Genomic DNA, 19,713 nt, shown 5'->3' with positions numbered 1-19,713 from the left:
TGTTATTTGGAGGACTAAGGTGCTCCTGACCCAAGCCATGGTGTTTTTAATCGCCTCATATGTATGTGAAGGCTGGACGATGAATAAAGAAGACCAAAGAATTGACGAATTTGAATTATGATGTTGGCAATGACTTTGAGCATATCATGGACTACCAGAAGAATGAAGAAATCTGAATGTTCCTTAGAAGCAAGAATGCTGTTGTTATTAGGTGCTGTTGAGTGGATTACGACTCATAGCGATCCTACGTACAACAAAATGAACATGCCCAAAGTATGTGAGACGAAGTATTGCCATCCTTGCTTCTAATGAATGTTCTGGCTGTACTTCATCCAAGACAGATTTCATTCTTTTGGCAGTCCAGGGTATATTTAATAGTCTTCGCCAACACCATAATTCAAAGGTGTGAATTCTTCAGTATTCTTTAGTCATCGTCCAGTTTTCACATGCATACGAGGCGATTGAAAACACAATGGCTTGGATCAGGCGCACCTGAGTCCTTATAGTGATATCTTTGGTTTTTAACACTTTAAAGAGGTCTTTTGCATCAGTTTGTCCAATGCAATGCTTTGTTTAATTTCTTAAGTGCTACTTCCACAGACGGTGATTGTGAATCTATGTAAAATGAAAACCTTGACAACTTCAGTCTTTGTTCCGTTTATCATGATGCTACTCATTGGTCCTGTTGTGAGGATTTTTGTTTTCTTTATGTTGAGGTGTAATCCATACTGATGGCTGTGGTCTTTGGTCTTCATCAGTAAGTGCTTCAAGTCCTCTTCACTTTCAGCAAGCAAGGTTGTGTCATCTATATGGCACAGATGGTTAATGAGGTTTCCTCCAATCTGATGTCCCATTCTTATGCATATAGTCTAGATTCTTGGATTATTTGCTCGGCATACAGATTAAATAAATATGGTGAAAGGATACAACCCCAATGCACTCCTTTCCTGCCTTCAAACCACACACTATCCCCTTGTTCTGTTTGAGCAGCTGCCTCTTGATCCATATACAGGCTCCTTAGGAGCACAATTAAGTGTTCTGGAGTTCCCATTCTTCCCAATGTTATCCATCATTTGTTATGATCCACACAGAATGCCTTTGCATAGGCAATAAAACACAGGTAAACATCTTTCTGGTATTCTCTGCTTTCAACCACGATCCATCTGACATCAGCAATGATATCCCTCGTTCTACGTCCTCTTCTGAATCCAACTTGAATTTCTGAAAATTCCCTGCCTGTGTGCTGTTGCAAATGATGTTGAATGATCTTCAGCAAAAGTTTACTTACATGTGATGCTAATCATATTGTTTGATATTTTCTGCATTTGATTGGATCAACTTTCTTTGGAATAAGCATAGATATGGATCTCTCCCAGTTGATTGGCCAGGTAACTGTCTTCTAAATTTTTTGGCATAGACAAATGAGCACTTCTACCACTGCGTCCATTTGTTAAAACATCCGAATTGGTATTCCATCAATTCCTGAAACCTTGTTTTTCCCCAGGGCCTTCAGTGTAGCTTGGACTTCTTCCTTCAGTACTGTTGGTTCTTGATCATATGCCAGCTCCTGAAATGACTGAACATCGATCAATTATTTTTGGGTCAGTGACTCAGTGTATTCCTTCAATCTTCTTTTGATACTTCCAGCATTGTTCAGTATTTTGCCCATAGAATCCTTCACTATTGTAACTCAAGACTTGAAGTTTTTTCTTCAGTTCTTTCAGCTTGAGAAATACCAAGTGTGTTCCTTTTTGTTTTCTAACTCCAGGTTTCTGCTCATGTCATTATAATACTTTGTCTCTCGAGCTGCCTTTTTTTTGAAATCTTCTGTTCTGCTCTTTTACTTCATCATTTATTCAGTTTGCTTTAGATACTCTATGTTCAAGAGCAACTTTCAGAGTAGTATCTACTGACATCCATTTTGGTCTTTTCTCTCTGTCCTGTCTTTTTAGTGATTATTGCTTTCTTCATCTATGATGTCCTTGATGTCATTCCACAACTTGGCTGGTCTTCAGTAATTGCTGTTTAATGCATCAAATCTGTTCTTGAAATGGTCTCTAAATTCAGGTGGAATATATTCAACATCATTCTTTGTCTTTCGTAGACTTGTTCTACTTTTATTTGGCTTCAGTTTGAACTTGAATATGAGCAATTGATGGCATGTTCCACAGTTGGCCCCTGGCCTTGTTCTGACTGATGATATTGAGCTTCTCCATCATCTCTTTCCACATATGTCATCTGTTTGACTCCTGTGTATTCCATCCACCAAGGTCCATGTGTATAGTCACCATTTATGTTGTTGAGAAAGTTATTTGCAATGAAGAAGTTTTTGGTCTTTCCAAAATTCTGTCATATGATCCCTGGTGCTGTTTCTGTCACCAACGCTGTATTTTCCAACTAATGATCCCTCTTCTTTGTTTCCAACTTACGTATACTAATCACCAGTAGTAAGCAGTACATCCTGATTGCATATTTGATTAATTTTGGTCTGCAGAAGTTGATAAAAATCTTCAATTTCTTCAACTTTTGCATTAGTGGTTGGTACTTAAATTTCAAAAATAGGAGGCAGGGCCAAGATGGCGCAGTAGTCAGAAGATTCCAGTTGTCCCTCTTACAACAAATGCCAAAAAAAACAAGTGAATCGATTATATATATAACAGGATAGGAGCCCTGAACATCAAAGCCAAAGTTAAGAAATTGGACAGAGCAGCAAGGGAAGGGAAAGACAGTTCAGAAGTGGCAAGGAGTTTCCAGACCTGACTTGGCGGAAACCTGTGTCCCCTCAGGCCCGATCCCCTTACACAACCGCGGCGGTCCTGGCAGTAGCGTTTGGGACACATTTTCCATTGTGAAAATTAACGAGTAGTACAGAGTCTACTCATGCCTCTGGAATCAGCAAAGAACAGTACTCTCGACAAAAGATAAGTACTGGCATCTAATTTACCATGCAGATCAAAAAGCACCCTTTGCAAAAGAACTCTCTTCCTTTTATCTGATCCCACCTCCCTCTGCCCTAGCCCCCTAGCCATCTTCAGTGGCAGCCAATTTCCCTGGGCCTGGGATACGTCCTGCTGCATGCCTTGAGCCATTCTCCCAGTCTTGGAGAAGGAACAAATTAAGAAATGGGGAAAAAATAATCTGCCAGCTCCCCTGAGCTGGAAACTCAGAGCAGAAGCAGCTCCTGTCCCGGCACAAACTGTCCACAGATATTGAATGCCTTTCACCCCTGCATGGACCTGTGTGGGCCCATTTCAGCAGCTTAGGCCCTTGTTGTCCCAGTGCAATGGTGTATGTGCCTAAGGTCTGACTTCAACAGTTTCAGCTGTGGGGTGGAGAGGTGGGTTTGATGTTTATTTAACACCACTCTGCTTATTAAGCAGGGTCCTCACCTACCCACATCAGGGGCCTGAGGACTGATGGCTGCACCCATGCCACCTAGCCACTCATGACAGGGATCCAAGGATAATTGATGCATTCCAGTCCTTAAAGCCAAAAGCACTGCGTGCCCATAGTCTGGCTTCAGAGCCCACCCAGCTTTGTGCTCTAGGGAACAGGGATGCACTTTCCTCACAGACACTCAGGGGATGGTTGTCAGTCCCTTCCCTTGCTCAGAGTGTGACCCGCTCCTGCAGCCAGATACTTGTACCTACACCAATCACCCCTGCTCCTCTAATTCTGTAGGTGAGCACCTGCACCACACACTTGGTGACCTGGACACCTGAGCTGAATCCATACAACAAAAGTGAATGGACTCCTAGGTTTATATACCTGGTAACAGCTCTGGCCATCTGGTGACAGGATGTTAGAGCTTCAAAGGTGACAATAATCAAGCTAGCTTACGCAAGCAGCCTACTTGTGCATATAAAAAGACAAAGCAAGAAGCTAGGACAAAGTAAGCAAACATAAATTAGTACAATAACTTACAGATGGCTCGGAGACAACAGTCAGTCTCAAATCACATTAAGAAGTAGATCATGATGGCTTCAACAAGCTCACAAAACAAAGAGTCAAGGAATCTTCCAGACAAAGATATATTCCTGGAATTACCAGAGGTAGAATACAAAAGATAAATACACAGAACTCTTCAATAGCTCAGGAAGGAGTGCAGGCAAAATGCAAAACAAGCCAAGGAACACACAGATAAAGCAGTTGAGGAAATTAAGAAGGTTATTCAAGAGCATAATGATCAACTTAATAGGCTTCAAGAATCCATAGAGAGACAGCAATCAGAAATTCAGATTAACAACAAAATTTCAGATTTAGACACCTGAATAGGAAAAGGAGCTGAGTTGAGGAAATGGAAGTCAGAATTAGTGAGATTGAAGATAAAATACTTGGCACTGATATATTTGAAGAAAAATCACATAAGAGAATTTTTTAAAAAATGAAGAAACCCTAAGAATCATGTGGGACTCTATCACGAGACCTAAGCTATGAGTGATTCGAGTACCAGAACATGGAGGGAGAACAGAAAATACACATAAAACTATTGAAGATTTGTTGGCAGAAAACTTCCCTGATAACATGAAAGGCAAGAAGATATGTATTCAAGATGCTTATAGAACCCGACAGAAGATAGATCCCAAAAGAAAATCAACAAGACATAATCAAACTTGCCAAACCCAAAGATAGAGAATTCTAAGAATGGCTAGGGAGCAACAAAAAAGCTCCCTAAAAAGGAGAGTCAATAAGAATAAGCTTGGACTACTCATCAGAAACCATGCAGGCAAGAAGGCAATGAGATGACATATATAAAGCCTTGAAGGAAAAAAATTTCCAGCCAAGAGTCATATATCCAGCAAAAATGTCTCTCAAATATGAAGGTGAAATTAGGACATTTCCAGAAGTTTAGGGAATTTGCAAAAACCAAACCAAAACTATAAGAAATACTAAAAGGAGTCCTCTGGTTAGAAAATCAATAACATCAGATAACAACCCAAGACTAGAACACAGGACAGAGCAACCAGATACCAGCCCAGATACGGAAATCACAAAAATAAATTTAAAAAATGCTAAAAACAGGGAAACAACGATGTCATTACATAAAAGATGACAACATTAAATCAATAAAGAGGGACTAAAAAAATGTAGTCATAGATCTTTCCTAGGGAGAGGAAGTCAAGATGATATAAAGAGATAAATGTTTGGTTTAAACTTAGAAAAACGGGTAAATATTAAGGTAACCACAAAGGAGACTAACAATCCTATGCATCAAAATAAAATACAAGAAAAATATAAAGACTCGTAAGAACAAAATCAACGATAAAAAAGAAGAAAAGAATATATAAAGAAAAACTGCTCAGCACAAAAAATTAAGTGGACAAAAGAAACAACAACACATACAAAAAAGACACCAAAATGACAGCACTGTTCTCTTACCTATCCACAGTTACGCTGCGTGTAAATACACCACAGGCACCACTAAAGAGGCAGAGAGTGGCAGACGGGATAAAAGACACGGTCTGTCTGTGTGCTGCCTACAGGAGACACACCTCAGATTTAAAGACACAAATTAAAACTCAAAGGATGGAAAAAAAATACATCAAACAGACAATAATCAAAAAAGAGCAAGAGCGGCAATATTAATTTCTGACAAAATAGACTTTAAAGTTATGTCCATCATTAAGGATAAGAAAGGACACTGTATAATGATTAAAGGGACAATATAACCATATTAAATATTTACACTCCCAAAAACAGGGCTTCAAGATACAAACAACAAACTCTAACAGCATTGAAGAGCAAGACAGCTCCCCAATAATAGTAGGAGACTTCAACACACCACTTTCGGTGAAGGACAGAACATCCAGAAAGAAGCTCAATAAAGACACAGAAGATCTAAATGCCACAATCAACCAACTTGGCCTCATAGATGTATACAGAATGCTCTACCTACCAGCAGCCATGTGTACTCTTTTCCAGTGCACATGGAACACTCTTTAGAATAGGCCATATATTAGGTCATAAAGCAAGCCTTAACAGAATCCAAAACATCATACGAGTAGTAATCAGTGACAGAAAAAGCAGGGAAAAGAAGTCAAACACTTGGAAACTAGACAACACCTTGCTAAAAAACGAGAAGAAATTAAGGATGGAATAAAAAACTCATAGAATGCAATGAGAATGAAAACACTTCTGATCAGAACCTTTAGGACACAGCTAAAGTAGTGCTCTGAGGTCAATTTATAGAAGTAAATGCACACATCCAAAAAGAAGAAGGGGCCAAAACTCAAAGAATTATCCCTACAACGTAAAAAAATAGCAACAAAGAAACCCTCAGGCACCAGAGGGAAGCAGTTAATAAATATTAGAACAGAATTAAATGAAATAGAGAACAGAAAAACAATTGCAAGAGTTAACAAGACCAAAAGGTGGTTCTTTGAAAAGATTAACAGGATCCATAAACCATTGACCAAACTGACAAAACAAAAGCAGGAGAGGAAGCAAATCACCCAAATAAAAGATGAGATGGGCAATATCACAATAGATCCTACTGAAATTGAAAGAGCTATATCAGATTACCATGAAAAATTGCACTCTAACAAATTTGGAAACCTAGAAAAAATGGACAAATTTTTAGAAACACTACCTACCTAACCTAACACACAGCTAGCACAGCTAAATAAACTGATAACAAAAGAAGGCATTGAAAAGTAATGTAAAAACTCCCCCCCCAAAAAAGCCCTGGCCCTGATAACTTCACTGGAGAATTCTACCGAACATTCAGAGAAGACTTAACACCACTACTATCAGTGGATTGAAATCTGTGCCCTAAAAAATGTGTATCAACTTGGTTAGGCCATGATTCCCAGTGTTGTGTGGATGTCCTCCATTTTGTGATTATAATTGTATGTTGAGAGGATTAGGGTGGAATTGTAACAGCACGCTCACTCAGATCACCTCCCTGATCCATGGTAAAGGGAGTTTCCCTGGGGTGTGGCCTGTACCACCTTTTATTTCCCAAGAGATCAAAGGAAAAGGAAGCAAGCAGAGAGTTGGGGACCTCATACCACCAAGAAAGAAGCACCAGGAGCAGACCGCGTCCTTAGGACCCCGGGACCCTGCACCTAAGTAGCTTCTCAACCGTGGGAAGATTGAGGACGAGGACCTTCTTCCAGAGTTGACAGAGAGAGAAAGGTGACACCTTGAATTTGGACTTTCAGCCTACTTTACTATAAGGAAATAGATTTCTCTTTGTTAAAGCCACTCACTTGTGGTATTTTCTGTTATAGCAGCACTAGATAACTAAGACAAAGACATTGAAAAGTAGTTTAAAAAAACTCCCAACCAAATACTAAAGGTATTTCAGAGCATAGAAAAGGATGGGATACTCCCAAACTCATTCTATGAAGCCAGCATAACCCTGATACCAAAACCAGGTAGAAGACACCACAAAAAAGAGATAATTACAGCCCCATTTCCCTCATGAACTTAGACAGAAATATCTTCAACGAAATTCTAGCCAATAGAATTCTACAGCATATCAAAAAATAATTCACCATGACAACATGGGATTCATACCAGGTATACAGGGATAGATCAACATTACAAAAACAATCGACATAATCCATCATATAAATAAAAGAACCGCAAGATCTTATCAATTGATGCAGAAAAGGCATTTGGCAGTCCAACACCCATTCCTGATAAAAACTCTCAGCAAAATAGGAATAGAAGGAAAATTCCTCAACATAATAAAGGGCATTTATTCAAAGCCAACAGCCAACATCATCCTAAATGGAGAGGCTGAAAGCCTTCCCCTTGAGAACAGGAAACAGGTACCACTCTTATGCAACATTGTGCTGGAGGTCCTAGTCAGAGAAATTAGGCTAGATAAATAAGGGCCATCCAAATTGGTAAGGAAGAAGTGAAGGTATCTCTAGTTGCAGATGACATGATCTTATACACAGAAAACTCTAAAGAATCCTCAAGAAAACTACCGAAACTAACAGAAGAGTTCAGCAAAGTATCAGGATACAAGGTAAACATACAAGAATCAGTTGGATTCCTCTACACCAACAAAGAGAACTTTGAAAAGGAAATCACCAAATCAATTCCATTTACAGTAGTCCCCAAGAAGATAAAATACTTGGGAATTAATCTAACCAGAGATGTAAAAGAACTATACAAAGAAAACTACGTGACAGTACTACTTGGAAAACATACCTTGCTCACCAATAGGAAGAATTAACATTGTAAAAATGTCTATTCTATCCAAAGCGATCTATAGATACAATGCAATCCCAATCCAAATTCCAATGACATTTTTTAATGAGATGGAGAAACAAATCACCAACTTCAAATGGAAGGGAAAGAGGCCCCGGATAAATAAAGCATTACTGAAAAAGAAGAACAAAGTGGGAGGCCTCACACTACCTGATTTTAGATCCTATTATACCACCACAAACCCTGGTGGCATAGTGGTTAAGTGCTATGACTGCTAACCAAAGGGTCAGCAGTTCGAATCCGCCAGGCGCTCCTTGGAAACTGTATGGGGCGGTTCTACTCTGTCCTATAGGGTCGCTATAAGTCGGAATCGACTCAGTGGCACTGGGTTTGGGTTTTTTGTTTGTTTATGCCGCCACAGTAGTCAAAACAGCCTGGTACTGGTACAACAACAGATACATAGACCAGTGGAACACAATGGAGAATCCAGACATAAATTCATCCACATATAAGTAGCTGATATTTGACAAAGGCCCAAAGTCTGTTAAATGGGGGAAAGACAGTCTCTTTAACAAATGATGCTGGCATACCTGGATATCCATCCACAAAAAAATGAAACAAGACCCATACCTCACACCATGCACAAAAACTAACTCAAAATGCGTCAAAGAACTAAACACAAAATCTAAAATGATGAAGATCATGGAAGAAAAAATAGGGACAACACTGGGTACCCTAATACATGGCATAAACAGTATATAGAACATTACTAACAGTGCACAAACACCAGAAGAGAAACTAGATAACTGAGATCTCCTAAAAATCAACACTTAGGCTCATCCAAAGACTTCATCAAAAGAGTAAAAAGATTACCTACAGACATTTGTGGTATTTCTGTTAAAGCAGCACTAGATAACTAAGACAGAATTTGGTACTGAGAGAGTGGGGTACTGCTCTAACAGATAACTTAAAATGTGGAAGCGGTTTTGAAACTGTGAATGGATAGAGTTGTGACAGCGGCAGAGGACCAGCACAGCAGAGAACCTGTGGCAGAGAAGTGGCAACAGCAGAGAACCAGCAGCAGCAGAACCAGGAAACCAGCGTGAGACAGCACTGGAGCCAACCCACGGAGCAAGAGAGCTAAGTGCCTTTGTGCAGGAGGCTTCCTGGCATAGTGGGGTTCCTCCGGGCACTTATCAGTGGAGCTAGGCTTGCTGACCCACGGAGCCAGAGAGCTGGTGTGCCTGTGCTCAGGGGGGCTTTCTGGCAGAGTGGAGTACCTCCAAGCACTTGCCAGTGGAGTTACTGAGCTTTGGAACACTTGCCCCAGGAGGGCAGATGCGGGTGTGAGGCCCAAGGAACCGAGAGGCCAAGAAACCAGGAAACAGAAGCTGAAGAAACAAGGAACACAAGAAGCTGAGCTGCCTCAGTCTCAGAAGGTATGGCCACGACCTCAGAGGCTTCCAACGGTCAAGCCATGGCCTCTGGTGTTTCTACAGGTGGAATTGCCACTCAGGTGGGCTAGGAGAATGGTGCTTCTAAAGCCGAGGGAGCAGAGTTGCGGTCCAGTGGGCCTGGAAGGCAGAGCTGAAGCCCAGAGCCAAGGAGCCTCCACTCGGAATCCCGAGAGTGTGGCCAATACCTAGAGGGTGGAGGGCAGGGCCATTGTGTAAATTGTCTCAGAGAACAGAGGATTATTTTCAAAGCTTTGAAGGCTAATGTAATGTGTTCTGCTGACTTGCTTGGTGCCTGTTATGCCTTCTTTCCCTTCAGTTTCTCCCATTTGTAATGGAAATGTCTAGCTTGTGCCTGTTCTGCCATTGTACCTTTGGAAGTAGATAACTTGTATTTGAGATTTCACAGCTGGAGAGGAATTTTTGGATTTTTGACTTGGAGTTAAGACTTTTGCTATGATATGATATATGACATGATGGGGTGAATATGTTTTGCATGTTACAAGGATATGGTTTTTTGGGTGCCAAAGGGTGGAATGTCGTGGACTGAATTTTGTCCCCTCAAAAAATACGTGTCAATTTGGTTAGTCCATGATTCCCAATATTGTGTGGTTGTCCTCTATTTTGTGATTGTAATTTTATGTTGAGAGGATCAGGGTGGGATTGTAACACGAAGAAAGAAGCACCAGGAGCAGAGTGTGTCCTTTAGACCTGGCGTTCCTGCACAGAGAAGCTCCTAGTCCAGGGGAAGATTGACAAGAAAGACCTTCATCCAGAGCCAACAGAGAGAGAGCCTTCCTCTGGAGCTGAGACCCTGAATTTGGACTTCTAACTTACTTTACTGTGAGAAAATAAACTTCTCTTTGTTATGGCATTACTAGACAACTAAGACACTCATGTTTATTGCAGCACTGTTGACAATAGCAAAAAGATGGAAGCAACCAAGGTTCCCATCAACGGATGAATGGATAAATAAATTATGATATATTCACATGATGGAATACTACACAATGATTAAAAACAATGATGAATCCAGGAAACTGGAAGGCATTATGCCGAGTGAAATTAGTCAGTTGCGAAAGGACAAATGTTATATAAGACCACTATTATAAGAACTCAAGAAAAAGTATAAACACAGAAGAAAATATTCTTTGATGGATGCGAGGGTGGGGAGAGAGGGAAAGGGATATTCACTAATTAGATAGTAGACAAGAACTATTTTAGTTGAAGGGAAAGACAACACACAATACAAGGCAGATCAGCACAACTGGACTAAACCAAAAGTAAAGAAGTTTCCTGAATAACAACCAAATGCTTCGAAGTCCACAGTAGCAGGGCAAGGGTCTGGGGACCATGGTTTCAGGGCACATCTATGTCAATTGGCATAACAAAATGTATTAATGTTATTTATCCCACTTTGATGAGTGGCGTCTGGGGTCTTAAACACTAGCAATCGACCATCTAAGTTGCATCACTTGGTCTCAACCCACCTGGAGCAAAGGAGAATGAAGCACACCCAAGACACGAGGTAAATATGAGCCCAAGAGATAGAAATGGCCACATAAACCAGAGACTACATCAGCCTGAGACCAGAGGAACTAGATGGTGCCCAGGTACATCAGATGACTGCCCTGACAGGGAATGCAACAGAGAATCCCTGATGTTGCAGGAGAACAATGGGATGCAGACATCAAATTCTCATAAAAAGACCAGACTTAATGGTCTGACTAAGACTGAAGGGACCCCAGAGGTCGTGGTCCCTGGACACTCTGTTAGCCGAAGATTGGAACCATTCCCAAAACCAACTCTTCGAACAGGGATTGGACTGGAGCTTCTTGGCTGTGGGCAGCTCCTGTCTGGAGGGGAGATGAGAAGGCAGAGGGGGACAGGAGCTGGTTAAATGGACACAGGGAATACAGGTTGGAGAGGAGGAATGTGCTGTCTCATTAGGGAGAGAGCAGCTAGGAATACATAGTAAGGTGTGTATAAGTTTTTGTATGAAAAGACTGACTTGATTTGTAAACTTTCACTTAAAGCACAATTTTAAAAAACTCCAAAAGATTTGAATAATAGTCATATTAACTGGTCTTCATTGTAGGTGTGTGGATATTATCCTTTCACTGACAGTGTTATATTCAGGATAGATCTTGAAAATGGCTAGATTTAAAACACTAGGAATTCTGGCATAATATGGTAGATGTTGTAGGAGACTTTGAGATCCTTGTCAAGATTTAAGTAACCTTTAGAGTAATTTTTACATCAGTGAAAATAAGCATTCCAGGAGGCAGAGCCAACATGACGTTATAGACAGAAGCACCACACCATCCCTCCACAACAGAGACCCCCCAAACTAAGTAAAACAGAGACAAACGTCAATCCTGGAACCCTAAGTGTCAAACGAAGAGATTAAGAATTCAACCAAGCTCCAAATGAAATAAGAAACAGAGAACAGAGAGTGAGGAAGATACAGAGCAGAGGTCCCCTATCAGCTAACACAACATGGATTTGCCATCTTGGACTTTCATAGATGTGTGGACAGAGAGTATGGGAAAGCAGTTTCAAGGAGCTCCCAGCAGGAGACAGAGGACCCGCTAACTGGCAAGGCATGCTTTCCCACCCCCCACCCGTCTTCCACCTGCTCAGCCTCTACCACTTCCTGGCAGGCACCGGTTGCTCAGCCAGGGAGGCATTGGCTCTGTGCTGCTTGGATTCACCCCACTAACAAGGCCCAGCTCCTTCAGTGCCATTTCTTCTTTGCTGGTGTTGCTTTTTTCAGCTTCTTTTGGTTTCTTCCCTCTTTCTCATCTCCTGCCCTTCCTGTCTATCAAACGCCTGGCTCCATGTGCCATCTCTGCTCTTCTTGACAGGCTGTGAAGCACTGCTCGGCTGGGGAACTGCTTCCCCAATCCATGCCACCACGCTGGTTGGATCCCTGGGACTTTTTTTTTTTTTTTGCTGTTGTTTTCGGTTTCATTTTTCCTTTTTTATTTTCTTCATTTCTTGTCTCCCTCTGCTTACTTTATTTTCCTGTCTCCTGAACACCTGGTGCTTGTGCCATCTCTGTCCCTTCTAGATGTGCTGTGCCCCGAGAACTGTAAGCCACTTCCTGATGCACCCGGTGGGATCCCTGAGGACATTTCTTTTTGTTAATTTCTGTCTTTCTCTCTTTTTGTTTTTCATTTCTCAGATTCTCAATTCTCCACTACAACAGCAGCTTCCTTCAGCAGTTTTTTTTTTTTTTTTGGCTCCTGTTTCTCCTTTCTCACTTCTTTCCCATACGCAGTTTAGCTCCACACATCATAACCTCCCACCTCCCTCTTTGCCTGTCTGCACTGTGTGCTGAACATCGCATCCTCAAGCAGCACAGACATTGCCTACCAGAACCTGCGCTGTACTTATCCCCAGGCCCAACCTGTTGGTCCCAGTACGTGCCACAAACAACCCATCCCAGCCCCTCCCCTTCAGCTGGATCTGTCCTGCCACACCATAGCTGAGCAACTGGCCCTGCCCATTGGACAAAAAGCTGAAAAGTATCATGCCCACAGATGAGCAAACAACAAAGAACACACAGCCAGCCTGCTCAGAAATAACCAAATAAAACAAAAAGGCAGGGCAAAACAAAAAATCTACAATCAATAAATGAAGAAAATAACTACTGAGCATCCCAAAGATGGCAGATGATATAAAAACATATTAAAAAAACAGGAGAGGATGGTTCCAGTATGCGTCCAAAATAAAACACCTGATGACTTTCCAGTAGAAGAAAAAGCACCAGAACTACCTGATAGGAAATTCAAATCTCTAATATTCCGAGCTATCCAAGAGTTGAAGCAGAAAGCAGAAAAAAATGAGGAAAAAAATAGACAAATACATGGAAAATGCAGGCAAAATCATGGAAAATACAGACAAAACAATGGGAGAATTCAGGAAAATAATACAGGACCAAAATGTCAAAATAAATTCACAACTAGAAATCATACAATGAGAACAATAGAAATCCAAAACATAAACAACAAGATTTCAGAAGTGGAGAGAGAGTTATAGAAGGTCTGAGGAGCCGGTTTGAAACAGTGGAAGACGGGATCAACGAAATTGAAGAAAAATACTTGGATACTATTTCGTTTGAAGAAAACTCAGCAAAAAGAACAAAGAAAAATGATGGAACCCTGAGAATGATGTGGGATACAATCAAAAGTAAAAATTTGCTAGCGATTGGAGTTCCAGAGTAGGGGGAGAAAACAGAGAGGATCACTGAAGAATTGCTGACAGGAAACTTCCCTAATATCATGAAAGATGAAAAGCTGACCCATCCAAGAAGCGCAATGAACCCCTATACGATAGACCCCAAAAGAAAATCACCATGGCATATCATAACAACACATGCTAAAACCAAAGACAGAGAAAGAATCCTGAGAGCAGCTTGAGTAAAACAAAAAGTTACATACAGAGGGGAAACAATAAAACTAAGCTCTGATTACTCAACAGAAGCCAAGGAGTCAAGAAGGCAATGAGATGACATATAAAACCTTGAAAGAAAAAAATTGCCAACCAAGAATAATACATCCTGCAAAACTCTCATTCAAATGTGATGGTGAAATTAGGACATGTCCAGATAAACAGAAATTAACAGACTATGTAAAAACCAAACCAAACTTGCAAGAATTATTAAGGGAGTCTTTTGGTTTGAGAACAGACAACAGCCTGAATGTAGGATGCAAGATTGCACTAGCCAAAAGAGTAAAAAGAGAACCTACAGACTGGGAAAAAAAATTTTGGCTATAAGAAATCGGACAGAGGTCTAATCTCTGAAATCTACAGGAAAATCCAACACCTCTACAAAAAAGAGACAAATAATCCAATTAAAAGGTGGGCAGAGGAAATGAACAGACATTTCACCAAAGAAGATATTCAAGCAGCTTTCAGATACATGAGGAAATGCTCACGATCACTAGCCATTAACCAATCCCACTGTTGTCGAATTGATTCCGACTCATAGCGACCCTATAGCCATTAGAGAAATGCGGATAAAAACTACAATGAAATATGATCTCACTGCAACATTACTGGCATGAATCAAAAAAAACAGAAAATAAGAGACGTTGGAAAGGCTGGGATGAAATTGGAACACTTACACACTGCTAGTGGGAATGCAAAATTGTAAAATCCTTTTGGAAAACGATATGGCACTCCCTTAAACAGCTAGAAATAGAAACACCGTGTGATCCAGCAGTTCCACTCCTAGGAATATATCCTACAGAAATGTCATAAAATATGTGTACTAACTGTTTAATGAGAATCCAGTTTGTTTTGTAACCTTCTTCCAAAGTATACTAAAGAAAGAAAGAAAATTGGCATTCCTCTGTTTGAGCAGCTTTATATGCATTAAATTAAAAAATTCTCAGTGGAAACATTAATAAACTGATCCCCAAATTTGTTTCCAGTGAAAACTGTGACCTGAGAACTTAAATACACCCATGTCATATCCTGAGCTGGAAAACAGTGTGGCGGTTACTCAAAAAACTAAAAATAGAACTCCCATATGACCCAGCAATTCCACTGCTGGGAATATACCCATGGTGCTTGAAAGCAGCAACACTAACAGTCATGTACACAAATGTTTGTTGTAGCCGCAAGGCAGAACAATCAGAATGCCATCCACAGATGAATGGTAAATAAAATGTGTTACATGCGTACAATGGAATACTTACTCAGCCAGAAAGGAAGTGAAGTCCTGGTACGTGTTACAACATGGATGGAACTTGAGGACATCACGCTGACAGAAATATGTTAAGCACAAAAGGACAAGTATGACTTCAATACCTATTCAGTGGCCCAGGTGCCCAGCCAGAGCCCAAAGGCCTGTGGCCACCGACCTAGGCCCCATTCTCATGTCCTGGTCATATAAAAGGAGGTGAGACACCATTCAATTCCCCTTCCCCGCTCCCATGAGAGATGTGAGGTGTCATGTTGAACCAGGTGAACCCTGGGTTGGAGGGTCCTGGGTTCATGGTGTAGCACCATCACTCCCACCGTCTGTGTCAGTTACCACAATTTTCCGACTTAGAGCCACCTGCCACAAACAGCAAATTCTTGAGATGGGGTGAGGTGGGTAGCAAGAGCTTTATTATATATACCGGAATATGGAGACAGAGAGGAATGATCTCCTCCTAAAGCTGTCTGTCTCGAGAAACTGGAGCCCACCTGGGGTTTTATAGGGAAAAGGGGACATGGGTTTTAGGAATTTGTGGAATGTCCATTCTCTTTCTGTGTGGTTTAGGTGATCACATCTCAAACGTGTTGATCTTTTCCTGTCATTATCCCGTCAGCCCAGGGAGTGACTGGCGCGCCATCCTGGAGAGCATCGTTGTGTTCGACAGGCTTAAATCGATATCACTTGTTTTTTCACGGTCCTAGGGGAAACATTGGTTAACATTTAACTTTTAGAGGAGCTAACAGCAAAAATCATACCTGGAGACAGACAGGCTAGGGAAGGGAAAAATGGCACAGGTTCTCTTCCAGATAATGGCTGAGCAGCCTGTTCCATGTCCTCTCCTGGGGCTGCTGTGAGGATGCAGTGTGATTATGGCTGGGTGATACTCAACACATATGTCAGAGTGAATGGCGTGTGGGGGTTTGCACTTTCAGGTGGGGGGCAGAAATGGTCTTCCTGTGGAGGTGATGGTGAGGGCAATGCTGAGGGAAGCGAGGGAGTGAGCTGTGTGGCTATTTGGGGGAAGAGGGACCTGGCAGGGAAGAGCAGATGCAACAGCCTTCAGGCAGAAGGGTGTTTGATGTTCAAGGGACCTCAAGGAACCCAGTGTGGCTGAAGCACAGTGCTCAGTGGTGATGGGAGGAGAGGAGGGCAGGGTCTTAGGGGCCAAAGGGAAGACTAGGTTTTACCGAGAAGGAACCATGGGAGGGTCCTGACGAGGCTCCATCAAGACCTTAGACTTTTGCCTTTGTGGGACCCTTCCTCCATGAAAGAATAGTAAAATTATATTTTATGATGGCATTGATAAAAAGATGAATTTATATTCATCAATCCATGTGAATTCATTATTGTGTATTCAATTTTATTATATTTGAGTTTTCTTCTGATTCCAGAAGTAATTAAAATTAAAACATTTCTCTGAACTAAAGTGTCCTGGGTGCCAGACACTGAGGCTTCTTGTGTCTAGTGCAGAGTCAGCCCTGGTCCCAGGCAGAGAAGGGCCATGATGGGATTTAGGATTTGCCCTCTTAAGACAGGGAACATAAGGCCCCCCAAATCTGTAATTAACATAAAGAAATTAAAGTAACAAAGTCATAGGAAATGGGCCAGGGTGCAGAAACAAACCCATTCCCCAGAACAGGGGGGCCGCATATCAGAAAACAGCCCAGAAACTTCCTTAAAGTTCTCTTTCAGAAGCAGCGGATGAAACCAGCCCCAGGGACATGTGCAGAACATCCACCTGTGACCACTGTGTGACCTTCCACTGGGGGCAGTGAAGGGCCGCGGCCATAGGTGGGGACTGGAAGTTGGGGAGCGAGAGACTGCACAGGCACATGAGTCCTGCCATGAATCTCAGAGGCCTCTGGGACAGGAGCCATCTTAGAGCCATCTTACAAAGCTGCTGCACCTGCACCGCAGTTAACATTTCTCCACCCGGACGGGCCACTTGCCAGAAAACCATGCCTATTTCTATGAATAAACAAACTTTCTCCATCCCCAAAACCTTTAAAAAGCCATGCAAATCCTTTGTTCTGTAAGACAGGGGTAAGCGTTGCCTAAGCCCTCCTCGTCTCCACTTGCAAGCCTCTTTAATAAAGCTTTGCTCATGTGGAAAATTCTCCCTGCCTTACCTGCTCATTCTTGACCAGCGAGAGGCAAGAACCTTATTTAGTTCCGGCAACACTCTGGCAGCTGTGGGGATGGGGAACAGACTAGAGGTTGGAGGAGGAAGGCAGGAGACCAGATAGGAGGCGAATGTACTAGTCTTGGCTTGTGATAGTGGCAGCTCTGACCAGGGGAGGCATGGAGGTGGTGAAAAGGGATCAGATTCAGGATAAGGTGAGGTGTTTGTTGTTGTTGTTAGGTGCCGTCAAATCGGTTCCGACTCATAGCAACCCTATGCACAACAGAACAAAACACTGCTGGGTCCTGCGCCATCCTTACAATTGTTGTTATGCTTGAGCTTATTGTTGCAGCCACTGTGTCAGTCCACCTTGTTGAGGGTCTTTCTCTTTTCCGCTGACCCTGTACTCTGCCAAGCATGATGTCCCTTCTTCAGGGACTGATTCCTCCTGACAACATGTCCAAAGTATGTAAGACGCAGTCTCGCCATCCTTGCCTCTAAGGAGCATTCTGGCCACACTTCTTCCAAGACAGATTCATTTATTCTTTTGGCAGTCCATGGTATATTCAATATTCTTCACCAACACCACAATTCAAAGGCATCAATTCTTCGGTCTTCCTTATTCATTGTCCAGCTTTCACATGCATATGACGTGATTGAAAAATACCATGGCTTGGGTCAGGCGCACCTTAGTCTTCAGGGTAACGTCTTTGCTCTTCAACACTTTGAAGAGGTCCTTTGCAGCAGATTTGCCCAATGCAATGCGTCTTTTGATTTCTTGAGCTGTTAGGGTTTACTAATAGGATCAGGTGTGAGAAGTGAGAGACGAGATAAGAGTGAGTCTAGGATTTTGTCCCTATACCCATTGGGATGCCTCCTTCTGAGTATGAGTCCACTCCACAAGGGATGAAATCAAATGATGCATTACATTGAGCATATCGGGTGTAAAAGACCTCTTTTAGTCTTAAAAAGCAAAGATGTCACATTGAGGACTAAGGTGCCCCTGAACCCAAGCCATGGTTTTTTCAATTGCCTCATATGCATGCGAAAGCTGGACAGTGAGTAAGCAAGACAAGAAAAATTGATGTCTGTGAATTATGGTGTTGGTGAAGAATATTGAATATACCATGGACTGCCAGTAGAACAAACAAATCTGTCTTGGAAGGAGTCTAGCCAGAATACTCCTTAGAAGCAAGGATGACGAGACTTTACCTCACTTAATTGGGTCACATTATTAAAAAAAGACCAGTCTCTAGAGGAAAAGGATATCATGCTTGTAAAAATGAGTGAAAGAGGAAGACCTTGAAGGGGATGGATTGACACAGTGGCTGCAACAATGGGCTCAAGTATAACAACAGTCATGAAGATAGCAAAGAAAACCACAGCATGAGTAGATAATCTCATATCCTCTGTGGAGAGGGTACTGTTATATCACAATTTCGTGTTAGGGGAAACTGAGTTTCAGGGAGTTAAAGTGACTTGACAAAAAAACTCATGGCTGGTACGTGGCAGAGCTGGAATTTAGACTCTCAAGTTTGAACTTTGAGACGTTGCACTGTTCAGACTTCTTGCCAGTAAGAAATGTAGGTAAGGGTATATAGTATGGTATTTGAGCTGCATTCATGGCCAACTTGTCAGGCTACCCTTTATCATAAGAAAACTTAGCAGAATGATGAATATGTAATATGTCCCCTTTTCTGCAACGTTGATCAAAACTATATACATTAAAAAAAAAAAAAAAAAAAACCTCGGCAGCAAACCAAACCCAAGAAGTAATGAATTCCATATTGGATCAAGGGTCCATTTTCCCAATAACAAACAACACATTGGGGAAGTGATTAGCCACTGATTATACTGCGAAGAGCAAACAACATTTTTTAAGCATTTGAGGGTTCCTTAATCGCGGCTCTTTAATCCATAAATATATCATCATATTTCTCTTAGTTTTCTAGACTATGTTCTTACCTACCTCCTCCCACATTCACAAGAATATGGAAGTCAGCAAGTGTATAGAAGACCTGAACAACACTGTTAAGGATTGAATTGTGTCCCCCCAAAATATATGTTGTAAATCCTAACCTGTAAACCTGTGGTCCTAATCTCATTTGGGAATGTGTTTGTGATGTTAATGAGGCAGGATTAGTATAGGCTGTGTCTTGAGTTGGAAACCATGGTGGTGTAATGTTTAAGCGCTACAGCTGCTAACCCAAAGGTCCACAGTTCGAATCCACCAAGCGCTCCTTGGAAACTCTGTGGGG

The 19,713-nt window shown here is 41.7% G+C and overlaps 1 protein-coding gene across 1 annotated transcript in view; it reads left to right on the top strand.

The window, feature by feature from the left end:
• Positions 1-19,713, top strand: part of LOC126071873 (zinc finger protein 699-like) — a 73,970-nt gene that overhangs the window by 27,175 nt on the left and 27,082 nt on the right. The gene's annotated exons all lie outside the window — the stretch shown is intronic.

The sequence above is a fragment of the Elephas maximus genome, chromosome 3 (assembly GCF_024166365.1).
Source record: "Elephas maximus indicus isolate mEleMax1 chromosome 3, mEleMax1 primary haplotype, whole genome shotgun sequence".
Taxonomy (NCBI): domain Eukaryota; kingdom Metazoa; phylum Chordata; class Mammalia; order Proboscidea; family Elephantidae; genus Elephas; species Elephas maximus.
Note: the sequence above shows the minus strand (reverse complement) of the source record. Positions and strands in the feature narration are given on the sequence as shown.